Source organism: Pristis pectinata, chromosome 4 (genome assembly GCF_009764475.1).
Source record: "Pristis pectinata isolate sPriPec2 chromosome 4, sPriPec2.1.pri, whole genome shotgun sequence".
Taxonomy (NCBI): Eukaryota; Metazoa; Chordata; class Chondrichthyes; order Rhinopristiformes; family Pristidae; genus Pristis; species Pristis pectinata.
Genome location: NC_067408.1, coordinates 103,191,239 through 103,205,969, shown reverse-complemented (window position 1 = coordinate 103,205,969; position 14,731 = coordinate 103,191,239). Strand labels below are relative to the sequence as shown.

At 40.8% G+C, this 14,731-nt stretch overlaps 1 protein-coding gene across 2 annotated transcripts in view; it reads right to left on the bottom strand.

Moving 5' to 3' along the window:
- The window catches only part of runx1 (RUNX family transcription factor 1), a 181,316-nt gene that overhangs the window by 156,616 nt on the left and 9,969 nt on the right, over positions 1-14,731 (bottom strand). The gene's annotated exons all lie outside the window — the stretch shown is intronic.

The following is a 14,731-nucleotide window of genomic DNA, read 5'->3' as shown; positions in this document are numbered from 1 at the left end:
AAACGGGGGGGGGGGGGGGGGGGGGAGAAAAAAAACATTCTAATCCCAATTTCCGGCCTTATTCCCATATCCCTTGATACCCCGACTATTTAGATATCTATCTAGCTCTTCCTTAAACGCCTCCAATGATCTGGCCTCCACTGCTGTATCTGGCAAGGAATTCCACAAATTCACCACCCTCTGGCTAAAGCAATTTCTCCTCATCTCTGTTTTAAACCTGTACCCTCTAATTCTAAGATTGTGCCCTCTGGTCCTGGACTCACCCACCAAGGGAAACAGCCTAGCCACATCTACTCTGACCAGTCCTTTCAATATTTCAAATGTCTCTATGAGATCCCCTCTCATTCTTCTGTACTCCAGAGAGTACAGTCCAAGATCCGACAAACGCTCATCATACATAAGCCCTTTCATTCTGGGAATCATCCTCATAAATCTCCTCTGAACGCTCTCCAACATCAGCATATGCTTCCTAAGATATGGGGCCCAAAATTTAGATTCACGAGTACCACTTTCTCTTTACTGATGAGTACTGTTGCCTATTATCCTCCGCAACATAATATGAAAAGATCTCTAAAGACTAATATAAGAACAGAAGATGCTGGAAACACTCAGCAAGTGAGCAACATCTGCGCAAAGAGAAACAAAATTTTATCATTTCAAGTCAAAGACCCTTCATCAGAACTGCAATGAGAAAAGGTTAACTCTGTTTCACTTTCTCACAGATGCAGCCTGACCTGCTGGGTGTTTCCAGCACTTTCTGTTTCATTTCACATTTCCAGCATTCATGATTTTTTCTTGATTTTTAAAAAATCCAAATATTAATAGCTTGTTTGAGTTGCAGGAAATAGATCCAAATTAATTTAAATTGTTACCTCTGAAATTAGTTAAGATGCTATGGATCCAATCCCCATTACAGAAGGTCTGGAAGTTTGGACAAGTGTAAAGTTGGAAGAGGCTTTTGTATTAGATGAGGCTGGTATTTTATTTAGGATGGACTTCAAGTTCTATTGTCATTTGAAAAAGTATGATCTGAAACATTTCTAATGAGATCAGTCAGTTGCAAAGGCTATTGAACTGCTTTTAAATATCTCTGGTGATCAGAAATATAGAATAGTTCAAAAGGATTTAAATTATTTTAAAAATAAAGATATTTTCAACTTTTCAATCAAGGTGAGCAACCCCTTTCAGATGAAAGGAACAGCACTATCTCAGCCACCCATGCCTTCTCAATGCATTTATGTCCTGACACTTTACTCAGTGGTGAGTTCTATAATATTGGTGTCTCTATCTCTCTCTCTGCTTCCATTTATACCAGGCCAGTAATGACCACTGCCCATGTAGAAGATCTGAGTAGGGTTTTTTGGTAAATGATAAATTCCATATTCAGTGGTAAAATACCTTTACTGTAGGTTGAAATATTACAGTAATCTTAATGTAACAGCTGACACCAGTACACCTCTTTCTCTCTACCACTCCTTGCTACCAGCTGAACTTTGCATGTACTCAAGTCCATCCTGGAATTAATCTGGCAAAGATCTGATAAGGTATGACTTCTAATCACCTTTCCCTTTTCCCTGATTGCAGCAGCTTTGTGGCCAAGAGGTCTTACTTTTCAGATCAAACTTTACTGCCATGAACAATAGAATCTGCAGATTCTGCTTTGATATGTCAGTGTTTTAACACCCACCTCCTCTCTGTCCTGAGCAGCAGTACTTCAACTCTCTGCCCTCTTCCTGCCTGGAATTTGTGTCGGCAGTTTGATACAATTTTTAATGTTACAAATTCATAATTTTGAATTATGTTCCAGGTGATTAAACATAACTTCAGCACAATGGGGTAAACTTTACTTTCAAGCAGGTTTCAGGTGTGAAGCCACTTCAAGGGAACTATATGTTCATAATAGAATACTTTAGTTGAGGGAATAAAATTGTTGAAGACTTCCCACAACTGTTCTCCACTGTTGAACCAAGCTCACCCCATCCCATGTATAAACAGACAACTTTTGCATATCAGTATTTCTAAAAGATTCTTAGGATAAAACTCAAACATTGATCAACAGTATTGTGAATCACAAACCACAGGAGCTCAGATACATGCCTCTCTCTCTCTCTCTCTCTCTCGTCACTACTCTCACAGCTTGTACATTCACAGAGCTTTAGGACAATTGCCAGAATTGGGATACACAAATTGCCTCTTACTGTACTGTTGCCTGAGCAGCCGTCCAGCCCCATTAATGTAGGTCTGGTTAGTCATTCTTACTGCAGACATTGCGAGAGCCCAGCTGTGGAGAAGGAAGTCAGATGCACCAGCATTTGACCTCCAGCTCTTCGATTGTCATTGTGCAGTGCAGAATGAAAAAGGTCACCTTTGTCCACAATTTTCTACTGAACTGCTGGCAAAAGGTGAAGATGTTCCTGGGGCCATTGTTTTCATAGTATGATCATAGATTTGCATCTTTGAAATTAATCTCCCTATGATCCAACTACAATGATCATCCAATTGTCCTGGTGAGGCTAACTCCAAACTAGATCCTTGATCCATCTCCAAAAGACCACCACAACTATGCCATTAATAATCTTTGCTCCCTATAAACAAGCTCCAACTGCTGCAATGTAGACACACTGTATGCAGCGTTTACAACAAAGAGTTAACTATCACCTGTTGTTGGAAAATGCACATGGGTGTGCCCCTTGCATCTAGCACAATAGATGCTTTTATATATGGTGCTTCTGTAAGTCTGGATCACCAGAGACTGACATCAGCACTAGTTTCCTGTATTTACATAGCTGAACCCAACTCCCTCATGTCATGGCAGAATCTCAGGCCCATATTTTCAGCAGCATAAACATGGGAACTGGAGCATGGACTTCATTCTTCTGAGATCTGAAATAGTGATAACCTAAACTGCACAATCATCAAAATTCTCCCAGGTGCCACATGTTCTTGGTAACCACATTAATTAAGTTGGAGAAACATCTTACTATTTACTGCTTGCTCTTTCTTTCTATTCAAAATGAGCAATCTGAGTGTAGTTCTTGAGAATGTTTCAACAACACAAGTGGAGGATAGGAACAGCAGTATGTCACTCAGCCACTTGATCCTGTTTGGCCATTCAGCGAGACCACAGCCAATCTGGATCCTAACTCCATCTGTTGTTTTGGACTCATTACCTTTAACACCTTACTTAGTAAAAATGGATCAATCTCAGTATCAGAATGTTCAATTCAGTTTGCCTAAGCTGCTTTTTGTTTCAAGGCAGGAAAATTTTCTCTATCCATTTGTGGATAAGTACTTGCAGAAATCACTCTTTGCAGGCCTAGCTCTAGCTTTAAGATGAGGCTCCTTCCAGTTGGAGACCCCAGCCACAGGATAGAATTCTCCCCTGTCTAACTTACTAAACATATCTATTATCTTAAAGACCTCAGCTGAATCACCCATAATATTCTGGTCTATGTTGATTTATAACTTAAATTTTGTATCCATGAACTCCTGAACACTACCTCATTATTCCTTGTTTTTCTCTATTTATTTATTTTTGTAATTTATAGAGTTTGTGTCTTTGCACTGTACTTGCTGCTGCAAAACAACAAATTTCAGGTCATATGCCAGTGAAAATAAATTTGATTCTGATTCTGTATCATATTGGAATATCTCTCTGTGGAGGGAATGCCATTGTTTGTCGGGCCAGACCACTTAAAAATGCTGAATACATTTATACAGAGATTGAACCTTGTTTATATATAATTACCTGAAACTTTGCTAAATCTGGACCAAGGCTAATTGGAGCAAATTCTCCACCATGACAACAGATTTATATTCTGAAGGGGTCTATCCAAAAAATTCCCCCATCTTTTCTTACAAATCTCAACAAGTGCTGGGTCTATATCCAACCTTGTTTAAAAGAGTTAAATCATTGGCATTAGAAAAATTATGAAAGCATTATGAAAGCAGGTTGAGGGAACTTGGCCTTTTCTCCTTGGAGAGACGGAGCATGACGGGGGACCTGATAGAGGTGTACAAGATGATGAGAGGTATTGATAGGGTAGATAGTCAGAAGTTTTTCCCCAGGGGTAAATTGGTGGCCACAAGAGGACATAGGTTTAAGGTGCTGGGGAGTAGATATAGAGGAGATGTCAGGGGTAAGTTTTTTACTCAGAGAGTGGTGAGTGCATGGGGGCTGCCAGAAATGGTGGTGGAGGCTGATGTGATAGGGTCTTTCAAGAGACTGTTAGATAGGTACATGGAGCTGAGTTAAATAGAGGGCTATGGGTAAGCCTAGTAATTTCTAGAGTAGAGACATGTTCGGCGCAGCTTTGTGGGCCGTAGGGCATGAATTGTGCTGTAGTTTTTCTATGTTCTATGTTCTATGAAAAGGTTCCATCTCAGTGAATTAATCATTGCATGTAATCGCAGGCTTTCCAAAATATATGATCTGCCCCATACAGAACCAAAATTATTCCTGATAATAACAGGTTGAATCTGGGTCAGCTTTGCATATTTTGTTTTCCAGAACCTGATTCACCAGTTAGAAATTATAGGGGAAGCACTTTGAGAATTTTACATTTCTATTGGACCACCTTATTCATATTTGGGAATTATACAATCCTGACAGGCAAGATTCCTCACGGCATCCACTCAATTTTCTCTTTTACTGTTACATTAACTGGAGTAAGAGGAGTGTATCTCAATTCTTAATGATTTAATGATTAAATCTAACCCCAGCACATGCTCAGCCATGGATCAGCAATTGCATCCTTGTCTGTACATCATAACAACTGGGGTTTCAAGTCTAACTCCAGGAATATCAGCAGAAAATCAAAGCTGATATATGCATGTGGTTGCCTTCGACTATGCCTTTAAACCTTCCTGTGCTGGACTGAAGGCCCCAGAGTGCTATTTTGTGCCCTGAAGAATGTTTACAGTTATTATCTCGGTACTATTTGTGTGACTTTGTTCCGTGCGAGATGGCTTCAATGTTTCCTGATTACAACATTGACTACAAAAGTACTGATATGGGTGTAACATATTTTGGAATACTGTGATATGCAAATCACTCTTTTTCCTTACGGATATTTGTTGACTCAGCTTTTCAGCATTTTCTGTTTCTTGTCATTTTTTTATTATATAAACTTTCAACAAAATAACTGGTTAAGTCGAGTTGAGTGATGTTGACCTCCGGAAACTTGTAGATGAAGTCTAGATGATTTGGAAGGTGTTAATGATGACTGGATCTGCAATCTGTCCGAGGAATGCTTGAGCTTGTTAATAGAAAATACAACAGCCTGCATTTCACGGATGCAAAGCTCTCAGCATTCACTGTCATCACATCACAAAATGGACAGCAACTTCTGGAGGACACACTGCACGGGTAAACCTGGAAGTCTAGAAATTGCTGTCAGTGACTTCCTGCTCCACCACAAATTTGCTGATTGCAGCCTTCTCCAGCACAATTGCTAGAAACCAGAGATCTGAAGATAATTCTGTTATTTATGAACTCTTCTCACAGTAAAAACCCTGAAAATATTATGCATATTTGCTGAGGTGTTTTAATAGTATACTTATGACTACTTCATTCCTTCTTTGGATCTAAGAAACATTTTATATGTGTAGATTGTAATTCATTCGGAAAATATTTTAAAATATAATGAACTAGAAAATAACATTCTTTTTAAAAAGTAGGTGTTGTGATGCTTTATGTGCAGCATCACTGAAGTCTTCAATTTGTTTGGCTTTTCAGCCACCACTGTTGCTGGACACCAGAGATCCTGTGGAACTGATGTCTGAAAGGACCAAGATGGGAATTGGGGGAATAGACACAATAGAGATGGTTAGATAATTGTGAACATCTTTCTTGCAGGTCATCACTTAGCCACTGACCACAAAATCCAGGCTGTTGTTGTTTCAAATGACTGACTGTTGCACTTTTACATTCGGTGAGATAGCCTGACCCCACTTGTGAACAATTACCTCCATTGTGAAGCCAAACTTTGATTCTTTTTTTGGTTCATAATTGCTTACTAAATGGAAAGAAAGAGCAACTTGTATTTAAACTGGAGCTAACTGTTGCATCAGAAATGCATTACAAAGGATTGCTATCAGAGAGCTGTTACTATTTTCTGTAGCAACATATTCAGATTCATTTACACAGAACTTGGTTAGCTGAAGCTGGGTGAAAATTGCAGTCATATCAGCGGCATATGTGGCTTTTCACTTCAGCTATAGTTGAAACCTAGAACGTTACCACAATGGGGTATTACTTCATTGATGCTCCATTTCCAGTCCATATTCCCAGTCCATCTCAAGCAGGCATGGCTTAACTAGGTGAGTTAATACATATATTTGATATGCACAGTGAGTTTTAAACTCTGGATTGGAGTAAAATTAAATACATGTGGTAATTAGAATGGGATTCAGGACAAATATTGAAACAATATTAGAATATCAAAGAAAAATTGTTTAGACTTTCATCTTAACCAGTGGTATTTTGATGGAATGACTGAAATTGTTGCATAGAAATGAGTGAATGGAAAGCAGACAGATTTTGCAAAGGTTGGACAATCCACTCATAGAACAATAGAACATAGAATATTATGGCACAGTACAGGCCCTTTGGCCCACGATGTTGTGCCGACATTTTATCCTGCTCTAATATCTATCTAACCCTTCCCTCCCACATAGCCCTCCATTTCTCTCTCATTCATATGGCTATCTAAGATTCTCTTAAATGTCCCTAATGTATCTGCCCCACAACCTCTGCCGGCAGTGCGTTCCACGCACAGACCACTTTCTGTGTAAAAAAATTACCTCTGATATCCCCCTTATATCTTCTGTTACGTCTCCTTTATGTCTCCTTGTGTTAGCCATTTTCGACCTGGTAAAAAGTCTCTGACTGTCCATTCGATCTATGCCACTTATCATCTTGTACACCTCTATCAAGTCACCTCTCATCCTCCTTCTCTCCAAAGAGAAAAGCCCCAACTCACTCAACCTTTCCTCACAAGACATGCTCTCCAATCCAGGTAGCATTCTGGTAAATCTCCTCTGCACCCTCTCTAAATATTCCACATCTTTCCGATAATGAGGCGACCAGACTGAACACAATACTCCAAGTGTGGTCTAACCAGAGTTCTATAGAGCTGCAACATTACCTCATGGTTCTTGAACTCAATACTCAAGACTAATGAAGGCCAACACACCATACGCCTTCTTAACAACCCTATTGACCAGTGTGGCAACCTTGAAGGTTCTATGGACGTGGACCCCAAGATCCCTCTGTTCCTCCACACCGCTAAGAGTCCTGCCATTAACCTTGTGTTCTGCCTTCAAATTTGATCTCCCGAAGTGTATCACTTCACACTTTTCTGGGTTGAACTCCACCTGCCACAGCCCAGCTCTGCATTATATCAATATCCTGTTGTAATCTACAGCAACCTTCTATACTATCCACAACACCATCAACCTTTGTCTCGTCAGCAAAGCAAAACTTTTCCCTGACTTCCAGGTTTTATTTTCAATGCTCTCTTCCTCTAGAAATGGTGTCTCACCCTGGATTACTCAGGCTCCTATGCATTTCATTTACCTCATCCGAAGAACCATTCCTGGACCATAAGACTATTCAATTCACATTGGTAGCCATTCCACATCAGTGGACATAAAAACGGAACCCAATGTTGCCTGTACCTGATATCCACCACATCACCAACCTCTGGATGGTGATATGGTGAAGGACCCGTGCAGGATGTTGCTTCTACTATGCAATGGAGCATTAAGCCTAACTGTAGCAACTTATTTGCACCTTGGCTGAGATGAGTGGGGAAGCTGCGGGAGGAGGGGAAGGGGGGAAGAAGTCAAACATGGGATCTTTCTGTTCTGTAGGTCATTGTCCCATCAGATCAACAATGGCTCAGGGTCAAGAAAATATTGTAGTATTTACTGTTTGTCACACTGGTCAGCACCTTTAAAAAGGTGTTTATACGAAAAGAGCAACTCTGCATGCCTCTGCCTGTGGGTGATGTGTGGAGACGGAAATTCCGCAACAGTTGCTCGGTCTCTTATCAGTTTGACACAGGTTTGTGGTTTTTATTGTCACTGCAAGCCCATTTTAACTGCCAGCCCTTGCAGCAAATGCTGTGCTCCTCTCATGTTAACAGCTTCCATGTCATTTTGTAAAAGTGTGTTCAGTTGGGCTGGACATGTTACCCTCCACGTATGGACTATTTTTGCCTCTCTTGCTTGAAGAATTACAATTTCAATGAAAATATGCACAAGGGAAGAAAATTCTTTTGCAGATATATGAATTCATGTTTCTTAAATTAGGTAGGAACGTATTTGATTAATAAGTAGCTTCCAAGAAGCACATAACTTGTCAGTTCTGTGCAATGGTTAAAGACAAGAGTATATCAAGTACCAGTTAGTAAGGAGTAAATTTTCAACAAAATTAGAGGTTAATGATATAAAATACAAACAAGAGAGCAGAAATTGCTAGAAATGGTCAGTAGTCTCCCTGGAGGAAGAAACAATTAATGTTTCGTATGATCTCTCTCTAACGCTAGCTCTGTTTGTCTCTGGGTAGATGCTAGCTGATCATATTTTGTTCATATTTCAGGGTTCCATCATCTGCAGTACTGTGTATGGTTAGGCCTTGAATCAAACTGTGCAATAAATTGGAACAGAAATGACTTGTGGAGGCAATGGATTGGAGAGACCATCTCTAGAAGCAGTTTGTTGAATTAATGTTGATTTGACAAAGTTATGACTTCCTTGTGGTTCAGAATAGGATATGTAGATAAAGGGCATTGGTAATGGGAACTCAAGGAAACCCTAAAGTTTCCTTGAGTTCCCATCACTGGTAAACTGGGGTTGAGGAATACTGATCTGGATGGGGAGATGCCCACGTAGGGTTTCAAGTGTACTCTGAACAAGCCCTGAAGATGTAGATGGGCCAATGTTTACAAAGGGTTGGGGGTAAAGGGTTGGGAAGGAGTTTCTTAAGGACATGGAAGGTAAATTAGGGTATCAGGGAAGGAAGAATTGTAGGATTGCAAATAGGCATTGTGCATATAGAGAATTGGCATGTTATGGAAAAGCAAAGTGACCTCAGGATGAGGCAGAATTCTAAGCTCTTCATAATGTTAAACCTGAGCAGATCCAATAAAGCTGAGATGGGGCTGAAGCCACACAGCAGAGACAAAAACCTAAGGTACTGGCATTTTGGACTTTACCAAAACCACAAAAATTTGTCCGATTTTTTAGGTTATGTCAAAGAGGACATCAATGATTAAAATATCTTCATGGACACACTCCTTAACTTCTTTCAGAAGCGAGCCCTCAACCTTATCTTTTGCCTTTCTGAAACCGCAACTGTTCCTCAATGCATTCTGCCTGGCTTTGCTTCATTAGTGGCAACCACGTACTTGGTCACCTGAATTGTGGAATTCACCAAAGGGAAACTCTGTACATTAAATATGTTAATTGAAGGCAAGTTATTAATGTTGTAAATCCTTAAGTATAGGACCACATCTCAGTATTTTAACACAATTGCTTGCAAAATGTCTCTTAAAGATTATTTGGATATTATAGCTTTTTAAGAAGATGAGGAAATTTATAGCTGTTAAGTTTGCAATGAATTCCTCAATCGTAATACCAAATATAAATAAGGTCATTCACAATAGGTACCATTCAATGTCTCCAGAATGCACTCAGTCACCCTAAAATCACATGGGTGAGCCATTTATTTTTAAACACGGTATGTTGCTACACGAATGAAGATTAATGACAATAAGGTATAAATGCAAGGGGTGAAAGCTGAAGGTAACTAAACCACCAGGCTGAAGAGTTTGGTTCTCTCTTCTGTAGGCGGTTTCGGTTTTGATAAACCACAATTCATCATTCTCTAATCTGCATTCTGAGCCAGTGCGCTTATGTTTATTTATTCTGGTTGTTTTCACAGATTAGACCAACAGTCTATCTTGCAATCAGCCTATCTGATATGGTAGGAGTGAGTTTAACCCTGTGCACTTGATACAAACTGGTCAATATGGCAGTTAAGATCGTCTGCAAGATTATCCATCAATGACCTTCTCTTGTCCAGTGGGGAAAGAGACCTGCTGAAAACTAGCTGGATCCTTCTTTTGAGATTCCGCAGATGCTGGAATCTGGAGCAACACACACAAAATGCTGGAGGAACTCAGCAGGTCAGGCAGCACCTATGAAGGGAAATAAACCTTCGACGTTTTGGGTCGAGACCCTTCATCAGGACTGGAAGGAAAAAGAGCAGAAGCCAGAATAAAAGGTCAGGGGAGGGGGAGGAGCACAAGCTGGCAGGTGATAGGTGAGTCCAGGTGAGAGGGGGAAGGTAGGTGGGTGGGGGAGAGGGGATGAAACGGAGTGATGTGAGAAGCTGGCAGGTGATAGGTGGAAGAGACAAATGGCTGAAGAAGGAATCTAATAGGTGAAGAAGTTTTCCCTCATTCCTGTGGTCCTCTCACCCCTTCTCTTTCCCCTCCTCCACTCTCACAACCTCCCATCGCCTCCCTCCGGTTCCCCACCACCTTCCCTTTATTCCATGGTCTACTGTCCTCTCCTATCGGATTCCTTCTTCAGCCCTCTGCCTCTTCTACCTATCACCTCCCAGCTTCTTGCATCACTCCCTCTCATCCCCCCTCCCCCACCCACCTACCCTCCCCCCCTCACCTGGACTCACCGATCACCTGCCAGCCTGTGCTCCTCCCCCGACCTTCTGATTACGGCTTCTGCCCTCTTCCTTTCCAGTCCTGATGAAGGGTCTCGACCCGAAACGTTGACTGTTTATTTCGCTCCACAGATGCTGCCTGACCTGCTGAGTTCCTCCAGCATTTTGTGTGTGTGGATCCTTCTTTTAATATGCAGATTGGTTCTGGTGACATTATTTGAGACCTGACTAATATTTAGCCAATGTTTTGAGCATTGTCTCTTTGGTATTAAGAGATAACTGAATGGATCAGGCATGGCTGGAAGAAGCAGAAGGATATATTTTGAAACTCGTTCATTGCATGATCAAGAAGATCAGAACTTTTACTTCTGACCATAAGAGAAGTTCAGGCCTCTCCTATACCTTCCTATTCAGATCATAATAGCAAGTTGCTTGCTTTGAAATGCAATTTACTGTATTCCCAACTTGACACGCAGACTATAATGTCCAGCGCATTCACAATGTTACTTCAAAAACATTCAGGGATCATTGCCTGGTTCCAGAGTGGACTGAGAGACAACATACATAATCTTTACGATATATTTAATTTGTATGTTCTTCTTAAATGTACAACTATACAGAACATGTCAAATCAATTATGTTGCACATTAAACAAGAGCTTTTAGTTGTAGCACTTTTAATGTTGTAAGATTCCCCAAGATAATTGACAGGTATGTCATCACAAAAAAATTTACACTGAGCCAAATACAGGGAAGGCTAGAAAAGGTGATGGAAAGAATTGTCAAATGTGTAGGTTGAAGGAGTGCCTTAAGTGCAAGAAGGAGATGAAGATGTGAAGAGGTTTTGTGAAGGCCTTCCACAGTTTGGTTTCCCAGTAACCACTGGCACAGCCACTAATAGTGGAACTAAAATCATTGGGGTGGTTGGAGCTGAAGCAATGCAGAATCCTTAAGAACTGGAGGCTGGAAGAGGTTTCAGAGGAGATCACGATCATTTGGGAAAAGATCAGGGTAAAAGAAGATTACATCATAATTTATATCTGCGTTCAAAACGAAAGATTGCTGCACTTGGAATTATTCAGGATGACAGAGTCACAGAGTCATACAGCATGGAAAAGGCCCTTTGCCCCACAAAGTGTGTGTCAACCATCAAGTACCCATTTACACTAATTGCATTTTATCCTCCACATAGTTCCATCAACTTCCTCCAGATTCTGCGCTCACCTACACACAAAGGGCAACTTACTTTTGGCTGATTAACCAACCAATCCACGTCTTTGGGATGTGAGAGGAAACCAGAGCATCCAGAGGAAACCCATGTGTGTCACAGGGAGAATGTGTGAACTCCGCAGTCAGGATTGAACTGGTTCACTGGAGCTGTGAGGCAGCAGTGCTACCAGCTGTGCCAATGTGCAATTCCCCCTTGTGACTATAATAATGCTATTACAGCGCCAGCAGCCCGGGTTCAATCCTGGCCACTGTCTGTAAGGAGTTTGTACGTTCTCCCCGTGTCTTCATGGGTTTCCTCCAGGTGCTCCGGTTTTCTCCCACATTCCAAAGACGTACAAGTTAGGAAGATGTGGCATGCTATGTTGGTGCCAGAAGTGTGGCAAAACTTGCCAGCTACCCCCAGAACACACTACGCAAAATATGTATTTCACTGTGTGTTTCGATGTACATGTGACTAATAAAGAAATCTTATCTAGTTCACAGATTGGTGAAGATGGAGTTTTCCCAAGACTATCAGAAGAAAGGAATTAGGAATGACTTCCATTTCTCTTCGCTATTTAGTCATTCACAACAACAAAGACACTAATGGATTTGTCAGTTCTGATGAAGGGTCTCAACCCGAAATGTCAACTGTTCATTTCTCTCCATAGATGCTGCCTGACTGCTGAGTTCCTCCAGCATTTTGTGTGTGTTGCTGATGGATTTGTTAGATAAATCACTGTTATGATCAACGTTCTGTCCAATATCTACCCCTCAATTTACATCACAAAAACCAGATGAGAATGACCTTGATATTTCTGCTCAATATGCAGTTTGGAAGGAGCCTCTGTTGATTGGGTAACGTTCATTTTGGATGAAGTTGTTTGCTTTTCTTGTTGGTGTCCATTCATTGGCAGCTACTATATTGTGTGTTTAGCCCCAGCAAAGAGATTAAACTTCTGCCCATGATCTGGGTGTTATCACATTGTACATGTAGGATCTAATAATGCATAAATTTACTGCTGTTACCCATGTTATGCCAGTGACAACTCTACAGAACTACTTCATTGAGACAAACCGAGGTCATGAAGGCATCGTGTAAACAATATTTGAAATTGATTTTTCTTCATCAGTAATCTGATTGGAGATTTCCAAAACACGACAAAAAACAGTCTTTAAAATGGAAGGTCAATTTAAACTCCTATTAATTCCATGCCCTATGCGTTAGACACCATGCTGAGTTCTTTCTCAATAAGAAGTCATTTTCTGCTGGCTGGAGTTCATAGCAACTGATTGCCCTCCAAATTCTTCAACCATTGGAAAATTAGGAGGGCTGCAAATGGCAAGTGCCTGGTTTCCACCCTCTACTTATTCACTCAGGGCAATGCTTCTCACCAAGAACACGGTGAAAAATCTTACCTCTCTGATTCAGAGCAAACGTAATCAAAGTCCATGTTTGCTGGTTCCTGGATAGCAGCAGTATATCACACCCATCTCTTGCAACACTTATGCCCACAACTCAAGCCATGATTTACCTTGTCTAGTCTGACAGGGCAAGCCCTAACAATTCTATTTAACTGTGAAACCTTCTGTTCAGACATCACTGTCTTCGACCCAGACATGGTGAATTACCACCTGTGCAAAGTACTGCTGCACCGGATCCTTGTGTCCTCAAGAGAGGTGTAATTGGAGAGGGAAATGGATTAAAGACAATTAACTTCTACTAAAGAAATGTATTATGTAGGAGTTTATAAAATCTGATTACATCAGTTGAAGGCCAACAAAACTATAGTCTCTTTCAGAGATATCACTTCTGTACTCTGTAAAGAATAGTCTTTTGACACTTGCAACTACAATAATAATGGTTGGCGCTGGGTCTGAGCAGCTGCAATGAACAGCTTGTGACACTCTGCTGGAATGGAAGCACACCCAGGAAATGGAGAAGTATGGGCCGTTATGCAATACCATCCAGCCAGCAAGTTGCATGAAAACTGACTCCTCGCAAAGGACAAAGGAATTTTTATTCACAGGATTTCATAGCCAGGGGAACAATAAAAGGAAGGTGTTTTAGTAGATGGTGTAAGGGCAGTGCAAGTACATATAAAATTTACAATAACCGCAGAGACCGGCCTTTGTATTAAGTAGTTAACACCTTTTTTAGACGAGTGGCTGAGGTAGGCTTGATGCTTTTTGAAATGGGATCTAATTGTACTACTTAGGATAAATATCTGGTAATAGTTTAGGTGGCAAAAAGTTTGAAGAAGAGTTTGGTAGTAACTGTTGGTAAACAGTAGCTGAACACTCAATGCACTTGGATCACATTCCTCTCTTAGTTTAATACAGGCACAGATGTTTACTTTCAATGGATTGGTGCCTCCACTGAAAGAGCAAAGGCACACCATTCTGTGCAACAAGCACTGCTCCAGTAATATCACCAAAGGTAACTTCTGGACTCATATGGCCAAATGCTAAACCTGGATACTGGACAGTAAAAATAATATCCATTCCTCATTTGGGTTTAACATGTGTTTTCAAACATGATGCCTTTTAATCTTAAATGCAAACATAAAAATATTGGAAACATAGAACGCCTGGTGGAGCCAAAAGTCAAAAGGAGGGTTGGAACCAGAAACTTGCCAGTTCTTTCCATAGAGACCACTTGACCTGTTGTGGATTCCTTGCCTTTACGTTGGTTGAAGACTTTCAGCCAAATGCACTGATGTACAGTCTTCCAAAAGGGACGTAAAGAAATACCTAATGTACATACATTTCCACTGACCCTTCCTATTTTCAGGGCAACCTTGGGATAGCGAGTAGTGCTGCCTCCCAGCTT